The sequence below is a fragment of the Mixophyes fleayi genome, chromosome 9 (assembly GCF_038048845.1).
Source record: "Mixophyes fleayi isolate aMixFle1 chromosome 9, aMixFle1.hap1, whole genome shotgun sequence".
Taxonomy (NCBI): domain Eukaryota; kingdom Metazoa; phylum Chordata; class Amphibia; order Anura; family Limnodynastidae; genus Mixophyes; species Mixophyes fleayi.
In genome coordinates this window covers 119,063,423-119,085,398 of record NC_134410.1, presented here as the reverse complement: position 1 = coordinate 119,085,398, position 21,976 = coordinate 119,063,423, and positions in this window count along the sequence as shown.

Genomic DNA, 21,976 nt, shown 5'->3' with positions numbered 1-21,976 from the left:
ATTTCTCTTCTCCTTTGCCGCCAAACTACTTAAGCGATTAGTGTATAAACGCCTGTCTCACATTCCCGACTTTCTGCAATCAGGCTTCCACCCCCAACATTCCACTGAAACTGCTCTCACAAAAGTGACCAATGATCTACTTACTGACAAAATCTAATGGTAATTTCTCTACACTCATTCTGCTGGACCTCTTTGCTGCTTTTAATACCGTTGATCACCCTCTTCTCCTACACACCCTTCACTCCATTAGGCTTCATGACACAGTCCTTTACAGTTTCACTTCCTACCTATCGAACAGCTCCTTTAGTGTTTCTACCTCTGGTACACCCTCCCCTCCACTCCCACTATAAGTTGGGGTCCCACAAGGCTCTGTTCTTGGCCCTTTACTTTTTTCATTGTACACCTCTTCTCTTCGGGAATTAATTCGCTCATTTGGCCTCCAATATCACATCTACGCTGATGACACCCAAATCTATAGCTCTTCCCCTGACCTCTCTACTTCTGTACTATCTCGTGTAACCCACTGTCTTTCTGCTATCTCCACATGGATGTCCCAATGCTACCTAAAACTCAACATGTCCAAAACAGAGCTTATTATCTTCCCTTCTGCCAAAGTCACCACCTGCCCTCAAATCTCCCTCAGTCAACAACACCACAATTTCCTCAGTCTCCTAAGTCCGCTGCCTGGGTGTCACACTTGGCTCTGCCCTCTGCTTTATTCCTCACATCCAGACTCTCTCCCAGTCCTGTCGACTCCACCTTAAAAACATTGCCAGAATACGCCCTTTTCTTACTCAACATGCTGCCAAAACTATTATCCATTCTCTCATCTCCTGTCTTGACTATTGTAACCTCCTGCTATCTGACATTCCTGACACCCATATATCCACACTTCAATCCATCCTAAATGCTGCTGCAGGACTGATCTTCCTCTCTCACCGCTCCACATCTGCTGCACCACTTTGCAAATCCCTACACTGGCTCCCTGTGTTCTCCAGAATCAAATTCAAATTACTCCCCCTTACCTACAAAGCCCTCAACAACACCCCTGCATACATCTCAAATCTCATATCAAAATACTCTCCCTGTCACCCTCTTAGATCTACCTCTGACCTGCGCCTTGTCTCGTCTCTGGTAACCACCTCTCACTCCCGCCTATAAGACTTCTGCCGTGCTACTCCCCACTTATGGAATTCCTTACCACGCTCAATCAGACTTTCCCACAGCCTTCAAATCTTTAGATTCTCTTTGAAAACCCATCTCTTTTTTAAAGGTGACCTTAATCTCGATAACACTACTCACACTAATACACCCTCACAACTGTCCCAATCTCCACTCTTAGTCACACTGCTTCTCTTGCTTCAGCTGTGCCCTCTTCCCCTTAGAATGTAAGCTCTTTAAAGAGCAGGGTCCTTCATATCCTTTGTGTTCATGTCTCCATTCGTTTTATCTGCCTTGTCTGTTCTTGTTTACGTATGTCCTGTTTGATGTATGTCCTTGTCTTCCTTCCTGTACGGCGCTGCGGAGCCTTAAAAATCTACAATAATAATAATTACTGTTCTTCATTATTGGAAAACTGAGCTAATAAGATAAGTGTTCCATTTAGACACGAATTCTGAGAATACTAGATATTTGCAATAGGGGTATCAGATCCATCTGTATCTGATGATGTAAATTGTATTGTTTTAATATATTATTAAAATAATTTTAAGGTGACTATTGTGTTCTTCTCATTGACAGTGTGTTATTCTGCTTTAATATGCTCCAAACCGAGGGGTCATTAGAGCTTACATATTCTATTGTTATTTTTTAAATGTTATTATAATCCATGGAGGTTGTGCTATCATCATATCCATATTACTTGATTGTTCTAATAGTAATTGTCTGCTGAGAGTAGTACTAGTACAACTATTCAGAGCTGTATGGTCAATGGGGACAATGTCAGCCAATATGGACAGTGCTGGTAGATTCAAAATAGGCAATGCCGATTAAATCAATGGGGCAATGCTGGTACGCTCAATATGGGGCAATGCTGGTACGCTCAATATGGGGCAATGCTGGTACGCTCAATATGGGGCAATGCTAGTGCGATCAATGCTGCTAGTATTTAATATTCTTGGTGCACTGTGCAAGATTTTTATAAATAAAAGGCTGGTTGTCATCCTAGATAGATTAGGGAGCACTCTGGAAAATCTGGGACCATCAAGATTAAGGAACAGAAAGGGTCCACGCCAGACAATCAACTCTAGTTCACAATCTTGCAACCAGAGGATACTTTCTACATATTCAATGCAGGGAAATAGCAGAAATTAACTGAAAACTATATTTAGTATGAAAACCAGATGCAAATATTATCATACTGTAATTAAGATGCATTTGTAATATATGTTTATTCAAGGTGGACACTAATGACACAAGCAGTCTAAGAAGTAAGATGTAGAGATCAGACTATTAAATGATTTTCTTTTATGCCCATTTTGTACTTTATTTAATGTCCAGTATGGGTCTTTTTACATGATTTATGTGGGGTTGCAGAAAAAAAAGGTTTAGCTCAGTGTCTGCGATATACAGTACACTGGTGTATCTGTTTTTCAGGGTCTAGTTCTCCAAATGCTTCTTTTGGCTTCCAGAGCACTGTGCTAATACAAAGATTATGTGTGGGTGAGACAAGCTCTCATAAATGTATTAACCATATGATGATCAGGAGCTTCACTACTTAGGTTTTGTCTTTGTAATGAGGATTCTTAACTAAAATTAATGTTTAAATGTACCGTGTGACGTGTCCATCAACAATAATTGATGTGAAAATGCAATAAAATGATATATATATATATATATATATTAGTGATCATTTATCGGATTGGCCAGGGAATTTGCTCTGGTAGCAGCATTAGTCAGTGGTGCAATGGTTTGGTGCCAGCAAACTTCAACGTAAAAGTGCTTTCATTCACAGCAAATAATAAACACCTAGGGGTATATTTACTAAACTGCAGGTTTGAAAGAGTGGAGATGTTGCCTATAGCAACCAATCAGATTCTAGTTATAATTTTGTAGAATGTTCTAAATAAATGATAACTAGAATCTGATTGGTTGCTATACGCAACATCTCCACTTTTTTAAACCCACAGTGTATTAAATATACCCCTTATTCCCACTCAGGTCACTGCCTCACTTTCTAACACATTTACAGCTAATCTGCTCGGGACTCTTGCCCCTCGGCTCAAGATCTACTGGAACTCTGCCGTCTCTAAAGGCATGTATAAGCCTCATTTGGTCTCTCCTGAGCAGGGCCAGTGCTGGGCGCTTCGGCACTCCTCTGGCTGGAATTGGCGCAGTCGCCGTGAATACCCTTTGGCGCTCTACAGCGCAGAAATGGCCTCCGCCTCTCCCCCATACCCTCACACTTGTTCTAATGACTGCATTGTTATCCACAGGGCAGAAATTGGAATTTGAGGCGGCACGTCATCCGCACTAACCATAAAAACATTTGGTGCTCATGGGGCACTTACCGGGAATACCTCGCTCAGCCAGCCCTGCTCACGAGTCTCCAAGCTCCCCTGCAGGTCTGTACTCAGCTTCCTGGGCCCCTACCTGGGGCTCTATCCTGGGGCTGCTTGCTCTTTGCAAGTCTCTTATGGGCCACACATAAGTTCAGGGCAGGAGTTGGAATACATTGAATTTACCTAAAGAGAAAGTCTGGTTAATAAATATGTTGAACCTCATTGTCCCTCCATCCTTCATTTTTTGTACTAATAATCTGCAATGTCTAACCATCTAACCACTTTAAATCAGAAGCGAAAAATAACCTGAAACTGGATTTATTACGATTGTCTGGATGCCCCAAAACAACTTCACTTCGCATGAGCCAAGCCATCACCTATAGAAGAAGAGCTGAGCGGGAACCTCCAAAAGTGGATTGCCAGCCCCCCCCCCCCCCTCCTCACAAATATTATATATGGTTCTGGCTGATGATGGTTACACCCCTGTATCACATTATGCATTTTAAATTATTTTGAAAACATTTGGCTACATCTTAAATCCAACCAGGCTACACCCCCCACAAATCCAACCAAACTGCACCCCCCCTCAAATCAGACATAATCACAATCTTCCCTGGCCCAACCTCGAAGTCTACAGAACAAACTGCCCATTGTGAAGCTGAATTCTCCTGAGAAAGTCAGGAATGATGGGATGTCTAGTCATAGCACATTTTATTACAATTTAAATATTGTAAAATAGGATGCATTGTGACGTATTACCTGTTTTTATTGACCAAACCACAGTGTCCCATGAGTTGTGAATATGTAGTATATAAAAGGGCAGGATGGTAGGGAGCACTGGATATCATGTGATATAAGTTGTATACTCACTAAATTTTTTTTTTTTTTTAGGACACGGTGCTATTACTAATAAGAAACAAATGTGCAATAGCAGATACCAAATAATCATCCATTAGCATTATTAATCTAGTTGGGCGTTCAAATTTTCTGCTTTTATTCTTTTGTGCAATAACCTGTAAAAAAAACCCACGTGATTTTATGTTCCACCTTTCTGTGCTACCAACCAAATCCACTGTCCTGTTCCACTTAGCCATTCTCCCTTGATTGCAATGAATCCAAATAGCCCTACAATAGGCTTCACCTTACCATCCTAACCAAACTACTTTGGGATGGAGAAGCTGTGATTGCCTTATGGCGAATGGGATCAAATAACACAGAGGCAGAGAAATAATCAATTAGTCAGACAACGGAGTGGAGCAGAATACTGCCACACCATTTTCACAGGCTGAATCATGCAAACCAAACAATATCAATGCTTTTCCTCATCTTTTAAATAAAATAGACGTAATGGGAAATGTTTTTACCGTTAGTGACAATATGAAATATTTTAATAAAATGGGAAAATGTTTTTAGTGTTCGTTACATTTTAGAATATACTATGATAGATCTGTAGACTATTAGTGCAAGTTTGGTATGTTTCTATATTTAAATGGCTGTAGATCTGTTGGAAAAGCAGGGTAATAAGGCTGTGAATAATATCGGTTGTGTTCTACGTTCATTATTTTGTGTTACAGACACACGTCTCTGTGTGGGCCATTCATAATGTTTACTCCAGCGAGCATTTTGCCTAATGTTAAATTATTCAATATTATTGTCACAGTCTTATATATAATTCTCTTCTGGCACTGGGATATCGTCATGAAGAAATGGTACTTTGGTCTCATCATCTCATCATAGTTTTATTATAACTGATTTAGAAAGATAAATTATTTACTTAGGAGACACAGATAATTAAGTTACAAAAGACATAGTAAAAGACATTTTAGCTTTTCAAATCCTTATAATACATTAAATTGTAAACAAAACTGCATGATACTTTCGTGATAAAAAAAGATTTGCGTAGAAAAGTGGGTGTATGCAATATTGGTTTAATAAAAGTAAATGAAATAAAAATAAAACTGCTAAACAGTATTATCTATGCCTCATTTTGCACAAATATACAGTCAATGGTGTCACCAATGCTCATGAAAGCGTGAGGGGCCATGGGGTCCTAAGCCACATGCCTTCAGCCTACAAAAATGTTGGTTGCATTCTGCAGTGTTTGCCGTCATCATTGGCCTCCCGCCAACCGTCTGTGACATCTTGGGCTCCTGGGTTAATACTGGCTTCTGGAAAAACTGGGGGGTAAATGTATCAAGCTGAGAGTTTTCCGGCGGGTTTGAAAAACCAATCAGATTCTAGCTATCATTTATTTAGTACATTCTACAAAATGACAGCTAGAATCTGATTGGTTGCTATAGGCAACATCTCCACTTTTCAAACCCGCCGGAAAACTCTCAGCTTGATACATTTACCCCTGGATCACGCATTAGGCAACATTGGGAACCAAGGGCCCAGATTATTCTAACCTGTTTTTCTGTGTTTGTTTTTTTGAGAAATGCAGAGGGAGAAGGTTACCCAAACCAGTATCTTACCTAGGGCCTGTAACAGACCAAAGGAGTTTGGACTCCAAGTGCTAACTTAGACTGGCATTGGCCAACCAAGAGTGTGGAGTCTAACAAGTTCCCTGGTGTTCACCAAGAACCGCAGCAAGGTGGGATGGGCTTCCGAGAACTTGCAGGTTGCGGTCCTCTGACCTGCCACTAGATGTAACACTGCGGAAGAGGCAGAGAGAGGAGGTAGGTGAAGCCTAGACAATATACCGAACTGAACTGGTACGCAGTTGGTCTGCGTGGAATACAGAAGATAGTAACCAGGTCAGGCGAGCCGGGGACTGGTACATAGGCAGTCAACGGAATACAAAAGTCAGGAGGTGGGTAGGAAGTGGAGCCAGGAACTGGTACATGGACCACAGACCACCAGCGTAGTACAAATCAGTAAGCAGATAGGAGTGTCAAGCGGAGCGGGGAACTGGTACACGGATTGTCAGCTTTGTGGGTTAACACAGGGGAAGAGATCACAGTGAAGCAGGGATCCAGGCAGAATGCACAGGAAAAGGAGTCAGACAAGCTGGAATACTTGTTGCTCTCACACTGCTGAAGTTTGAAAGCGAGTTTAAATAGTGCAGCACATTTGAATTGGCAGCCTCTAGATTGCAGTCATGTGATGTTCCGATACCCAGAAGTGCACTGACAGTGGGAGGGGCAACGCTGGAGTGAGGCAGATTAAGTGATCATGACAGGGTGCCATTGGGGGGGGGGGGGGGAGAAGAGAGGAGAGAGAGGAGAGAGGAGAGAGGAGAGAGATTTTGATAGAAGCCAATTAACCTACTGGTATGTTGGGAGGAAACTGGGAGTACCCGGAGGAAACCCACGCAAACACGGGGAGAACATACAAACTCCACACAGATAAGGCCATGGTCGGGAATTGAACTCATGACCCCAGCACTGTGAGACAGAAGTGCTAACCAATTAGCCGTGTCCGACTCATTTTTCCAGGACAGTGCTACGGCTTTATCACTTGAAAGGGTCGTGGTCTGATTCGTGGTACGTGTGGTTCAGGGAGTGGTTTGCCACACTACCCATGGCTTGGGGGAGTAGCTGCACAGTCTAATGTTAGCAGGTATGCCTTGGGCATGAGTTACGTCACAGCATGCATCCCTATACCTCATCAACAACACCTCATAAGTACATTTATATTCCAAAACAATTTTTTTTACAAACTATTGAAAAATATATTTTTATCTTTGATCAGATACCCTGTTCTAGAGCATAAATCACACTTTACCTAGTATCATAACCAAGCACAGCTGCAGGGAGGGGGGCTACAGGTGTGCGATATCCCCCCCCTAAACCAGAAATACTGCACAGCACGTTTAATATATATACAGCTGTCCCACAGCCCATTGCTTGTGCTCCAGAAGCTCTACTGCAATGTGATGAGTAGAATTTTCTAGGGCAGGAGAAATGATTGTTAGAAAAAATGTGCAGAGTATCTATACAGAATACGGATATCTTGGTAATCAGCAAAAGGTTGAAGCTCCTGAGTGAAAACCTTGCATATGTCCCTGACTAAACAACAAGAACGGAACAGAGTAAGAGGGTAAATTAATTAGTAATAATAGATCACACGTCTTTCTCAAGGACAAAACAGCCTCCATGTCTGTGTACTTGATGTAATAAGAAGAAAGAGATGTTTTGTGCCCTGTGTTTGGATGCGTTAATCGGTGTTACACAATACATATGTTAGGCATAGATGTTACAATGTTTACTAGGCGTAGACTCTGCACAAAAGATTAAATGTTGTGATCTATTGAATGGCACTTTACAACAGGCAAGCGGTACCTTGTGTATGGTCTCAAACAGACTTATCACTGTGTCACGCGGCTCACTTCGGAAGTTAAGCTAGGTATTGGCGGTAACATCGATCGTACACTTACTACTCCATACATATGGTGAAGAGGAATGGGGGGGGGGGTGTAAGTGTAGGGCACGTACAGGAAGGATGAGTTAACATAAGTTCAGCACATGCAGAGGAGGAAGTAGTCGTACATAGATCTGTCGGGAGTCTTATCTGTTGGGGGTGCTCCACCCCTAGCACAAGATCCCCGCTAATAGGCCTATGTAACACTGTCCTCTCCTGGTTTTCCTTTTACCTCACCAACCGCTCCTTCTCAGTCTCTACTCATAATTCTACATCACCCCCTCTTCCCCTACCTGTTGGCGTTCCTCAAGGCTCCATTCTTGGCCCCCTGATTTTCTCCCTCTACACCTCCTCCCTTGGTATCCTCATCCGCTCCTTTGGCCTCCAGTACCACCTCTATGCTGATGATACCCGAATTTATTTTTCACCCTCTGACCTCCCCCCTTCCCTTCTGTCTCGTGTCTCCACCTGTCTCTCAGCCATCTCATCTTGGATGTCCCAACGCTTCCTTAAACTCAATATTTCCAAGACCGAGCTTATAGTCTTTCCACCTGCCAGGACTCTCCCACCTCCCCCCTTCTCTATTTTTGTTAATAACACTACCCTCGTTTCTGTCCCCCAAGTCTGATGCCTTGGGGTCATCCTTGATTCCTCCCTCTCATTCAAGCCTCACATTCTTTTCTTCTCAAAATCCTGCTACTTCCACCTTCGGAATATATCTAAGATACGCCCTTTCTCACCACGGAAGCCACGAAAACCCTCGCTCACTCGCTTGTTATCTCTCGCCTTGACTACTGTAACCTCCTTCTCTCTGGCCTACCTGATTCTCACCTTGACCCACTTAAGTCTATCCTCAATGCTGCTGCCCGCCTCGTTTTTCTCTCCCACCGCTCTGTATCTGCAGTCTCCCTCCAACAGTCACTACATTGGCTCCCAATACCCTACAGAATTAAATTTAAACTCCTCACCCTCACCTTTAAAGCTCTTAGTCAATCTTTCCCTCCCTACATCTCCAATTTGATCTCTACCTACACTCCTACCCACCCCCTCCACTGTGCCTGTGACCTCTGCCTCACTACTTCACTGATCACCTCCTCTCACTCTCATCTTCAGGACTTTGCCCGGGCTGCTCCCCAGCTGTGGAACAATCTTCCACGTTCCATCAGGTTAGCATCTACTCTCAAAGGCTTCAAGCGTGCCCTTAAGACTCATTTCTTTATTCAAGTCTATCAGTCCTCCTCCTAACTTCCTTGTCCTGGCTCTCTCCCCTAGTTAGTACTACCCTTTATGTGTCTCCCCCTTCCCTTTAGGTTGTAAGCTCTCATGAGCAGGGCCCTCTTTCCTTGTGTGCTCCTTCAACTGTTCCTTCACCCTCTGTACCTCTTGGCCTGCTTCGCTAGCCCTGTTTTCTTAAGCTTCGGCCTACTTCTCGCTGATTTCTACCATCCCTTTCACTATCTGTCCCAGATATAATCTGATTTGCTTTACCCGGTCACCTGTGTTTGTATATATTTGTGTATCATGTTGTGTCTTGGTTCTCTGTTTTCTGTATATGTAATGTACGGCGCTGCGGACCCTTTGTGGCGCCTTATAAGTCAAAGATAATAATAATAATAATAATAATAATAATAATAATAATAATAATGCTGATTATTATTATCCTCACCATTGACCTCGTCAGTGTGAGGTTCCCCTGTTAAAATGTTACACAGCCTTCGGGGTATATTTACTAAACTGCGGGTTTGAAAAAGTGGAGATGTTGCCTATAGCAACCAACCAGATTCTAGTTATCATTTATTTAGTGCACTCTACAAAATGACAGCTAGAATCTGATTGGTTGCTATAGGCAACATCTCCACTTTTTCAAACCCGCAGTTTAGTAAATATACCCTCCGGTATGTAGGGGTGTTATAAATTTGTAAAAGAGGGTGTTGGGGAGTGTTTATTTTAACAAGATATTTTCTCAGTGTCCAATATCAACACTAGTTTTTTTGTTATTGTTGTGCACTACAGTTCCCAGCATGCTCTGAGAGCCATGGGTATGGCCAAGTCTTGCTGGGACTTGTAGTGCCAGATAAATAAATACTATACCCTAACTTATTTATTACCCCAACACGCTCCAAAAACAGATGTTGGAAAGAGCAATTTTTTTTATGTGTATTTTTTATTCTACTTTAAAAGCCCGGCTTACACACATTAATGCTACCTTTGTTTGAATGCATTTCATGTTTTTTTTTTTTAATGTAAAATGCATCAAACTCTACGATAACTATGGTGTCTCCAAAGAGAAGTAGGGAAATGCCCTAATGTAAAGCCAGTCTTGTATTGCAGCCTTCCAGGCCAGGTTGACCAGTGAAGTTACACCATACTTGGCAACTTTTCCTTGTTGACTTCAGGGAGATCCCGGGGCAGGTGGGCATGTGGGGGCGGGGCTTGGTGAATCGCATAATTTTGGCTAAGATGACGCATTATTTGCATCATTAAGCCCCCCCCCCACACACCACTTATCTATTGTGAAGGCAAGACAGGGAGGTTGCCCTGCTCTCCCAGAAATGCGGGAGTCTCACGGATATTTCAGGAGAGCAGGGCAACTATGCATTAAAGAAAAGCAGCCAATGATTCTCTAGAGACTGAAGTGTCTTTTACATTTCTGTCTCCATTGCTGAAGACATGTTGTCTTACCTGTCAGTCTTTGATTAAATCTTGGTCTCCATGAAAATGGCCACCTCCATAGGCATCAATACATGGACATAGGACACAATTTCTGAACTGTGTCATCATACCAAAAATGGCGAAGACAACCACGTCTTGTACTGTCTCAGCATCAGGGAGAATGCCAAACTCTTCAGGGAGATCACCCCTATTTCAGGGAGTCTCCCTGACATTCAGGGAGAGTTGGCAAGTATGATGTACACACTGTACATCCGTGGGTCATCAGTCTACCTGGTATTTTGCTGTACCTAATTTACATAAGGGATAGGCTCATTGATGGGGCGCCTGTGTGGAAGGGCGTGGTTACTAAAATAAAGGCTCATGCGCCATTTTTATTTTGTGATTTTGCCCAACACTACTGGCAGAGCAAGTGCAAAGCTATTACTTCCTGTATAAATACCACCCTACATCACATGATCTCTTCCCATGGCCACTCCCTCTTCTTGCTGTCATGTCCACTTGTGTCCAATTTGATACTACTGTCCCTGGTCTCCCTCTGGATTGTAAGCTCTTACAAGCAGGGTCCTCTCATGTCTCCATCTTCTTTCTCTATCTTGATTATATCTATTGTGCCCTTATGTTCATTTTCTATCTTTGGGTTTGCTGTGATTTTCTGTTTAACTTGTACTTGTTTATGGGTGCTTGTATGATTAGTGCCCAGATGTTTTATTGTTCTGTTTATTTGTTAATAAGTTTCTTAGCATCCATAGTTTTTGTATGCTGACTGTCAGGCGTTGCTGAATTTGTGGTGCTTTACAAAAACATTGATGATGATAAATAGATTCCATCTTGGGGAGTGAGAATAACAATAGAGAAATCCAAGATTTACACATTGGACTTACATTACTGACAATGGTGGCACATTGCAATTGTCCTTAAATTCTGAGCCTTGGAAATCCCCAGACATTTGGATCAGCTGGGTCTATGGAATGATCCTATAAAATCAACAATCCCATTAAGAGGTATGTATTACGGACCGGATGCTCTAGGCCCTTCTGCCAAAATAAAATGAGTATCTTACAATATAATGTACCAGATCCTGCAAGAATATGTTTGAGAGCTCTTAGATACAATACAGCTCCGTTCTGCTCTGTGTATTGGATAAACTTTTATCCCATACTTGCCAACTCTCCCGGGGTTTACTGGAGATTCCGGAATTCCGGCTAGGTGAAGAGGGAGAGATGGGGTCCTCCATGATGTCATTAGTCACGAATCGCATCACTTCAGCGAAAGATATATAATGAGGCATATAAACACATAAAGGAATGTATTTAGCCACAATATTAAGTATAGCAGAAAGTTAAAGTAAACTGAGGGTGCAAAATCACTTCAAGGCTATAGATGAAAGGCTGCAACAATCTCTCATCCCACTTGAACTACGAGTCTTGGACATTGTATATTATTATATTTTAAACTGTGTTACTTTCTTTCTTTTTTTTTTGCACAGAGTTACAGAAAGCTCTAATTATGCCACAGACTCTGTGAACTGCAGATCTGCGAGCAGATAATCTGCTTGTAGAACACAAAACCCGATAGAATTTGCACAGCTGGGTTATTTCAGGTTACCAAAATGCAGCAAGAATGAAAAGAAAATAATAGTTGATTCACTGCTTTCTGTGTTTAATACACAGCACTTAAATTACAGGGGAGCCTTGGCTTCCTGGGATAATGCAGGAACAAGCCTTGTTGGGAGCAGAGAGTTAATTATCTACAATGAATCAACGGAATCTCTGCAGAACAGATCACATTTCACACACAGTCATATCAATCAAATCTTGCAGAAGGGAGAATACTTTGTGTATTAAGGCTACATCCACATTATCCATTCTGCTCACTAAAAGCCAGAAGGAATGCTCCTGCTACCACACACCTAGACTATACATCATATACTACTACAGCATAACATGGTTTAAGGATGTCCAGTAAAGGAGAGGTGTGGGGTGTTCTTCCAATAGGAATCAACGGTTTAGCCGTGGTCACCGATTCCACGCACACACAGTGTAAATGGGAAATCCACCTGTAAATTAGGGAACAAGTATGAAAATTGCAGAATCATACCTAGATTTTCCCCATAACCCTTTTCAACATTGCTGGGTGGTTAGTTGATGAAAGGCCATTAATGTATCATCACCATCAGCAGGTATTTCAATAGAGCCACTAATTCCGCAGCGCTGTACAGAGAACTCATTCACATCAGTCCCTGCCCCATTGGAGCTTACAATCTAAATTCCCTAACACACACACACACACACACACACACACACACACACACACACACACACAGACTAGGGTTAATTTTGTTTTTGATAGCAGCCAATTAACCTACCAGTATGTTTTTGGAGTGTGGGAGGAACATGGAGCACCCAGAGGAAACTCATGCAAACACAGGGGGAGCATACAAACTCCACACAGATAAGGCCATGGTCGAGTATAATATGTAGCTGAGAGTATAGAGTGGTTGAATTTCTGCAGCGAAACAAGGGGTTAAACTTGCTCTACCGTTGCTGCACCTCATCCACCACAATGAATGGACTATGCCAGGGATATGTAATGCACAGTTATTCCAATGGCCAAGATGAGGTACCAGGCATGTTAAAGGTTAAGCCTGCCGGGACCCCCTCTCCTACGGGTAAACTGAATCACGTTTCCCCTTATGTGTATTGGAAGGATATCACTGTATCCTATGTATGCACATTGTAAGATGTTTCTGATGTATCTGGTGCCAAGTTTAATGCACAGTCTATCTGGTGCCAAATGTAAGGAGTAGAGATTTAACTAATGTACGTCACCCCCGGCTTCCTCTCCCCTCTGACTCCCGACACCACCATTGAAAGGTTTCAAGTGCCAAAGTATAATGTATTGGTCAGTTGTCAGTGTCTGTCCCACTCAATTATTCAATTACTTGTGTATCTCAGACTAACTCCACAAAAACTATATCAAGGCAGGGGCAAACGCAGGATTTGAACATGGGCAATGCTGAGTGCACTACTGTTAGGTAACAAGCCGTGTGAAGCAGGGGTAGGGTCCAGCCACCTCAATTATACAGTGCCCCAGGCTTGGAGGGGGTTTCCAGGCACTAGCTCCAAAGATGCTTTAAGTTCTGGCTACTGTAGGCAAAACCCTTATACAAGTGATTATAGTAATAATATCCACCCAGTGTTTTAGTTTCACCCCTTTGCCATCTTCAACTTGCTTCTTTGCCCATCTACCCCCCTTTTCCTTCCTACGCAGCCAATTATGATTATGCCACCGGCTGCAAAGACAAAATCGATACCGTCGGCAAGATATTTCCTCGTGCCAAATTCCGCACTCCCCCCACCCTGCCAGGAATGCTCCAGAGTCGAGAGCTTTTATCAAAAATAAATAAATTACCCTGCATTATCAGCAGGTGGCGATGTAGAGCCTTAGATTTAAACGGTCTTCTGCAACGTGGTTTGTACACTATACTGCAGCAGGATTCATAGATACCATAATCACGCATATTATATATGCGATATGGCATTTGACACTGCACATGCTCCTGGTATATGGCGGCACTATACTTTAGCCTATGCTGCTATACTGCAGCATTATAGGTAATATGAGGTTATATGGTTTAATCTTATGTCTGAGCATGGCGCTGCATATGACTGACAGTTGGGTGTGATGCGCACTGCAATAATTTAACCCTTAGTTTCCGCACTGCTTTCCAAACCGTACTTATTACTAATGAATATCACACTGCAAAGAGAAACTTCCAACTGGCTGGTTTATTAAAGTTATATCTAATAATCCCATGTTTATATGCCATGACTTCCTTTAATTCCCCCCTCCCCCACCCTTCTATGAATAAGTTTTGTTTGGGGGCCAAAATTGCATGTGCGGCCATAAATTTTTTTCCTGACGCGAAGTACTTTGAGTATTTAATAATCCAATAATTCCGCCCTGACCCTCGCAGGATTTAAATATAATTGATGAGTTTTAAAACAGGCAGAGGTCCATCAACCACCTGAACTGTGTCTTGTGTTTTTCCCATCCTGTAATTCTGTTTCTATTGATCCGGAGGAAGTCAAACAAAAACCACAGCTAAGCAATTGCCAATTACATCTTAGATAAATAAATAAATGGAGGCCATACAGACCCCAAAATGTCTGTGTGCACAACCTCTATACCAACAGCTATATTGCTTAAGAAATCTATAGTGAAGTGCTTGCTACTAGTATATATACATCCTGTGATATTCACAATAATATATATATATATATATATATATATATATATATATATATATATATATACATACATACATACACACACACACATAAAATCCTGCAGTTTCTTTTTTCAATAAACTTTATTTAACAAGTGATCCATATACAAAGAAATTGGATGTACATATATTCAAATTAGCACATAGATATCAACAAGGGTATTCTTATATCGCAAGGTCGCAAAATAATTTGGACTGAAGACCACTTGCTGGTATTAGCGCTGCTAAGCTAGAAGGCGCAGAGTCTAATACGCCTCTGATCTTCACCAGTGACCCACGCAGGGGAGTTTGGTGTAAGAGAGGTGCAGGTCACGTCCCTCCAAGTTAGCTACCAGTGAAGTGGTGGGTGAACTGGCGTGGTCGTACAGGCAGGAGTCAAAGCTGTGCAGGCAAGCGAGACACTAAAGGAGTAAACAAATCGGAGTCAGAAAACCAAGGGTCAGTTCCAAAGAGAGTTTCAGGAGCAGAACCAGAGGAAGCCGGGTTGGTACACAGGACTTCAGGCAGAGAGCAGGGAAACGGGCAGGAACGCTGGAGCTTAGGGAGAACTAGATACTCTGGCACCCTAATGGGGCCAGAGCCTCCCTTAGAGAGAAGCCCTGATTGGTGGACAGTGGAATCGGTGGTCAGGAACAGCTGACCGCAGCCAAGAACCGTAAACAGCGTTCTCTTTGCCAAGTAATGAGGACACGATAGGCTGCACATGTGCACTGGCGCCGGCCCGACAGAAAGGAGACGTCCCGTTGCTTAGCAACGGAGCGTGTGGCTCGAGAGAGAAGGCCACGGTCCCCGACTGCCAGGGAGTGAGCGGGGACGGTGCTTGACAGGAGAACAGCCGATTAACGGTAAGTAGAATAATGTGATCAATGTTGGTTTCGATTTTTCAATTTTAGGGGGAAAAAGAAAGAGGGGGTTGGGAGTGAGGGTAGAGAGAGCGGCATTGGGGCAATAGGGAGGGGCAGGGAAAGGATTCCGGTGACATTATAAGGCTTCAATCACTTTAGGAAAACAGATGACCGGTAAAAGGCGTATTGCTGAGTGACGGAGACCACCAGACATCCACTCCATTCGCTAAGTGCATCAGTGCACCGAATGTTAAGGACCGATTGCAGCGAAGATATTAAATGCTATTTTCAACCATAAAATCATGAAAATATTTAAAAATATGTTTGGAATTCATCCCATTCTTAAATACAAATATGAATTGAAACAATTTACATTTGTGTTTTAAGACTAGTATCACATCATGTAAAACCAAATGTAATTTTTTGGATACTGAGTAAAATGAAATTTGCAATTATAGAAAGTACACAAGTACACAATAAAGTGCAACACCAATAAGAAAAAAGAAGTGAAAAAATTATAACAAATACTTAGAGGACATTAAAAATGATCTTTAAAGCGTAAATACTACGGGGCCAACAGAAATGTCTAAACTGTATTCCTGTGCATCCCAGTACAAACGAAACCCTGGCTGTAACGTATTGCAGCCTACAGATATAATTGTATTTGCTACCCGTGGAAAGCAGCTTTGCAACAACTACGGTACATTTCTAGTGGCACTAATCACACCTGCAAGCTACAAAACAAAATTACAAATTTGTTGTTAGCTTTTGCTGGGAGACAATACCTATAGATAAAAACTCTACACAAACAAAACCTTTGCCTCTTAGGAAGCTCTCACCCGTCCCCTTTAGCAGTTTGGTTGGGGACTGAAGATATAGGGTAAAATAAAAAAAATTGTCAAAGAGAGGTGTGTACTGAGAGCGAGCCCTGATTGGACGGTTGCTGAATCTGTCCAATCAGCTTTCACTGTGCACCTTCCTTTGACAACCTTTTGCATGTATCCCTTTATCTGACCTCTTTAGCCTTTGGGGCTAGAAAATAATGCTGTTTCTGCACTATTCGTGAGTGGAGAGGAACCCACCTGACTGCTAATCAGTATTTAGTAACCAGGGGAGGGGATCTTGGGTTGGGACTGTGTGTGAAACACATTCTACAGTTCTTTAAAATAAAAAATGATGATATAAGAACTAGGAAGATAGACAAAACATTAGTTAACTGGGACAATCTGGTGGTTTAATAAATTACACTAAGAATGCTTAGTTAACTCTGGATATGCTATACCAATATGCTTCTAGCCTTAATTTACCCAAGTGCGTTACGTACATGTTTTGTGTTTGCTCTGATAGGATACAAAAAAAATGAAATATCATCTATATATTGTGGTCCGTAAAATCATGACAATTATGTTGTCTAAGTCAACCTGACTCTTTGAAAGAGAATTTGTTACAGGTTCCCCATTAAATGTATTATTTAAGTATAACATATTGCCTTGTGGATGGTGTATTCAGCAAAAAAAAGAAAAAGGGGGGGGTTCCTCTGTAGCTCATTCACTCAATAGAATGCACATAATATAGCGCGCTCTGAAGCTTATAATGCCCCTCAACATGCGAGCTCTGCTGTCAGCATACATTGCTCTCTCACTGGCTGGCTTTCTCTATACCTTATTGATGTTGGCCTGGGAGAGAGCATAGCACATAGAGAATGCTTTTTATTAAATGCTGTCTCCCGAGTGAATTGGGTCACAGATAAATCCCGTTTTTTGCTTATCATATATTACAACACAATAACTAAATATAGCACACATCAGAGAGCTTACCTTTAAGCGCAGACTAGTGTTCGGGCAGTAGGGCTGCATCATAGGAGTTATTTATCTTTTGTACTGGATGGACAGTATAGGTCCTACTCAACATAGGGAGCCTTCTGCATGGACGTCCTCCTCATCTGCTATTTATATAGCGGCACTAGTTCTGCAGAGCTGTACAGAGAACTCACTTACATCAGTCCCTGCCCCATTGGAGCTTACAGTCTAAATTCCCTAACACACACACACACACACACACACACACACACACACACACACACACACACACACACAGACAGAGAGATACGAAGGACAATTTAAAAGCAGCCAATTAACCTACAAGTATGTTTTGGGAGTGTGGGAGGAAACCCACGCAAACACGGGGAGAACATACAAACTCCACATAGATAAGGTCATGGTCGGGAATCGAACTCATGACCCCAGTGCTGTGAGGCAGAAGTCCTAACCACTAAGCCACTGCCCTATCTCTTTGGGCTTGTCCGATCAACAGAATGGTATGCTAACCACTAAGCCACCGTGTTGCTCATATATAAATAACATCAGCACACAGCTCATTCCCTTAAAATTAAGAAGGTATCCTTCAGTGCCAAATGAGCTTTAAATTGGGGTCCCACCCCTGATAATAATACTAAATGGTGCAATTGTTTTAAGGAATATAATTTCCCCTTTCTAAATAACACTAAAGATGAACTGCTTTATAGACAACAGTGCCCATTTGAGAGCCTGAAACCTCCCGAAATACTGATGTTGCGCAAGACTTGTACTTGGACTTGGTGCAATGTCCCCATGCTGTCTGAGGATAGCTGTAGACTAACCTTACACTGGAGGAGATAAAGGACACCATTTGTTGCCGGCCAATGCAAAAAAAAAGTGTAGATGACTTTGCTAATGAGGTTCAAGAGTCTGCTTAGTTCCCCAGCTCCCTTCACTCTTAATTTTATATCAATCATGCAGGTGTGTGTCCTACCTCCATGGGAATAGCATTAATTGTTCTTATTTCTAACGATGGGCGAGTATGGATTGGCCCACAACATAAATATTTTTGCTAAATTGTGGCTAAAGTTGTCACTACCTTGATCCATTTAGAGCGATTGGGCTTTATCGTGGACAAGAGGACTAGCATAAATTTATAGCAGATGTATTCAACCATCAAAGTTGTAAACAAACTTGGCTCCATGGCAGTTAGTTCCATTGATGGGACTTGGTCAAACAAGAAAGAAGTAATAATGCCACTGTATAGGTCATTGGTACGGCCTCATCTAGAATACGGTGTTCAGTTCTGGAGGCCATATCTCCAGAAGGATATAAATACATTGGAGACTGTACAAAGAAGGGCAACTACAGTGGTGCATGGTCTAAAGCACAAAACTTACATAGAAAGACTAAAAGATCTTAATATGTATAGTTTGGAGCAGAGAAGAGAACGGCGGGACATGATAGAAACTTTCAAATATATCAAGGGTTATAACAAGTGCAGGAGGGAAACATTCTACAAAGGAAGAGAATAATTAGAACACAAGGACATGTACTGACACTGGGGGGAAGTAGGTTCAGAGGAAATGTGAGGAAAAACTACTTCACAGAAAGGGTAGTGGATACGTGGAATAGCCTCCCATCAGAGGTGGTAGAGGCTGATACAGTAGAGCAATTTAAACATGATTGGGATAGACATAGGGTTTGAGGTTACCAAAGGTTACAAAATGGTTCTAGATGGGCTAAGAGGTTATTATTTGCTGTCAAATTCTACGTCCCAAGTTCATTAACCATGTATGTAGAAACGAGGGGGTAAAGTTGTCCTATCCATTCTGCTTCTGGTTTCCCACAGTGAATAGTTTGTAGCCGGAATACTTTGTACACCTTTGTCCCACAGTTATTCTCCATGAACAAGGAGAGGTGGGAGCCATATTAAGCCATGACATTATGACATTTTTTGGCAGGGCAACTATTTCAGTCCCATTGTCTGTGCTAGCATCTGCGATGTTGGTTTCCTTTGAAGATCTTCTAAATATTCAATTCAGGGGGTTCTTTTTTCTGTAGATGAATTGTTCTCCATGGTTGTGGTTCAGGGGGTTGTGATCGGTCTGTATAGGTGCGCCAATAACCCTTATGGTATTACAAGATCTGAATTTCTGTTCCAGGGGTTTCCTTTTGGGCCCCTAATGACATTAAATATTTAAGCCAAATATTCACCCAATGACATTTCTGTACACCTTATGACATTTGCCACAGTCATTAACTTTCTGCGCATATATTTACATATTGTCAACAATATGGTTATAGCTTTCTAATTACTCTCTCCTCGAGACCTCACAACTGGAAGAATTGCGAAGAACTGACGGTTTATCTAACCCCCTTTTCATCCATATATAATTCCTTTATTCCCACAACTCTCAACTGAACTCTGTATTTGCAGCACGAAATTGTGAGGTAGGTGTAATTGATGAAGAGGACAGGGACAATATCCTGGGTGCACTACCAAAGGCAATCGTATTGTTAAGGGATAGGCTTATACAAAGTGAATCCTTTCACTGTTTATTATAAAATTGTACATTTGCATAGGATGGGTCTGGGTCCAGCAGACATCTATCCCAGAGGTCATATTACCCCTTGATGCATTTTCCACACTGCACTGTATGCGAAAATCCTAACGTACATGGTTATTGGAAATCCATTCTAGGAATTATGAAATTAGCTGCAGGCCTTGCCAGTATCCTACTATACGCCCGCCAGGGCCGCCACTCAAACTCTGCTGTGACCACTTCATTTTTGATGCTTAAAAGATTTGTGTTAAAATGGAAGGACTGCGACTTGATCTATCTTGCCTACTGAAAATCACTGATGAATAATGCCTTGCTAACGTGCAAGCCGACATACATTTGTCACGGTGGTCCTGACACTCTTGACAAAGTGTAAGACTATGGGTCTAGTCAGGCCCCAATGGGGAATTGGGATAGTTTAATATAACAGTGTGTCGTTAAGTGGTGTCTGACTCGGCAGGTGATAGATTGTTCACATATATTTTGTGTGACCTTCTGAACGGTGTCAACCTTGGCAGCCCTCTTTCCCCCTCAATCTTGTACTGTATGTCTGTGGTGGTTTTTTAACGGAGATTCAATAAAGCTTTACTTAGAAAAAAAAAAAAAAGTCAGTATGGGTTTTAAACCTTTACGCCTGACTCGTACCATGTCATGTACTGTATGCTAGCAATGCCAGCAGAGAACATCTCCTCTATTGAGCATGCAGGAGATTGACTGATTTATACCAAAGCAACGCTGCAGAGATCTCGTCTGCGAGCAATTTGGACAGTTGTCGTTCTGTTGACATGTTTTCACCGTATGATAATGCTGGTGCATTTTCCAAATGACAAATGGCAGGCCTAACATGCTATTTATCTAATAAATGACAGTTTCTACATGTTTCTCCAGTAAATGAGAGCCCGCGCCGTGCTGTTTCTCTAATAAATGCCACTTTACACACTCTCCCTACTAAATGACAGTTTACACATGCTGTTCCTTGACAGATAATACATGTTCCACTGCTAAATAGCAGCTTATGCATGCTGTTACCCTAGCAAGTTTGCATGCAGTAATTCTCTAATAAACAAGCTGGCACCCTCTGTTTAACCATTGTTCTTGATGAGATACTGTGATTTAATATCCTTGGAGAGGCTGCCTGCGCTGTGTAGCAGATAGAAAGAACTTGGCGCCCAGAGAATGTGAGTCACGGCGTGTCATGGCAGTTTCGATTCAGCTAATCGCTGACTCTTTCACTGCTAGGGCGTATGGGCGATCATTCCAGCTGCATCAGAACTACATCTCCCATAATGACAAGTTACTGGACTCTTCCTGCATTACAGCTTTTGCAAATCTACTGTACATTTCCCACATAGAGTGTGGGGATGTAAGAACATGCAATTTGACAGTAACTGCAGATCCCTAATTGCAAATCATGTGAGGCAACAGTCTGGTTCCTGGCAGGGCAGTCCCAATTCTTAAGTGCCAAAAGAAGAGTGGTAAATCAGAATGAGGAATATCCTCTGATAATTTGGGCATGGCTGAGGAATCTATGGGATAAATGTTGCCTATAGCAACCAGATTCTAGTCATCATTTGTTTAGTACATTCTACAAAATGACAGCTAGAATCTGATTGGTTGCTATAGGCAACATCTCCACTTTTTCAAACCCGCATCTTGATAAATTTACCCCTAGGACTTGACACGGACATAGCAATTTTTTATTTTCAAATGTTGGAAGTTATGGGGCAGCACAATGGCTTAGTGGTTAGCACTTCTGCCTCACAGCACTGGGGTCATGAGTTTGATTCCCAACTATGGCCTTATCTATGTGGAGTTTGTATGATCTCCCTGTGTTTGCGTGGGTTTCCTCCGGGTGCTACGGTTTTCCTCCCACACTCCAAAAACATACTGGTAGGTTAATTGGCTGCTATCAAAATTGACCCTAGTCTCTCTCTCTGTGTGTGTATGT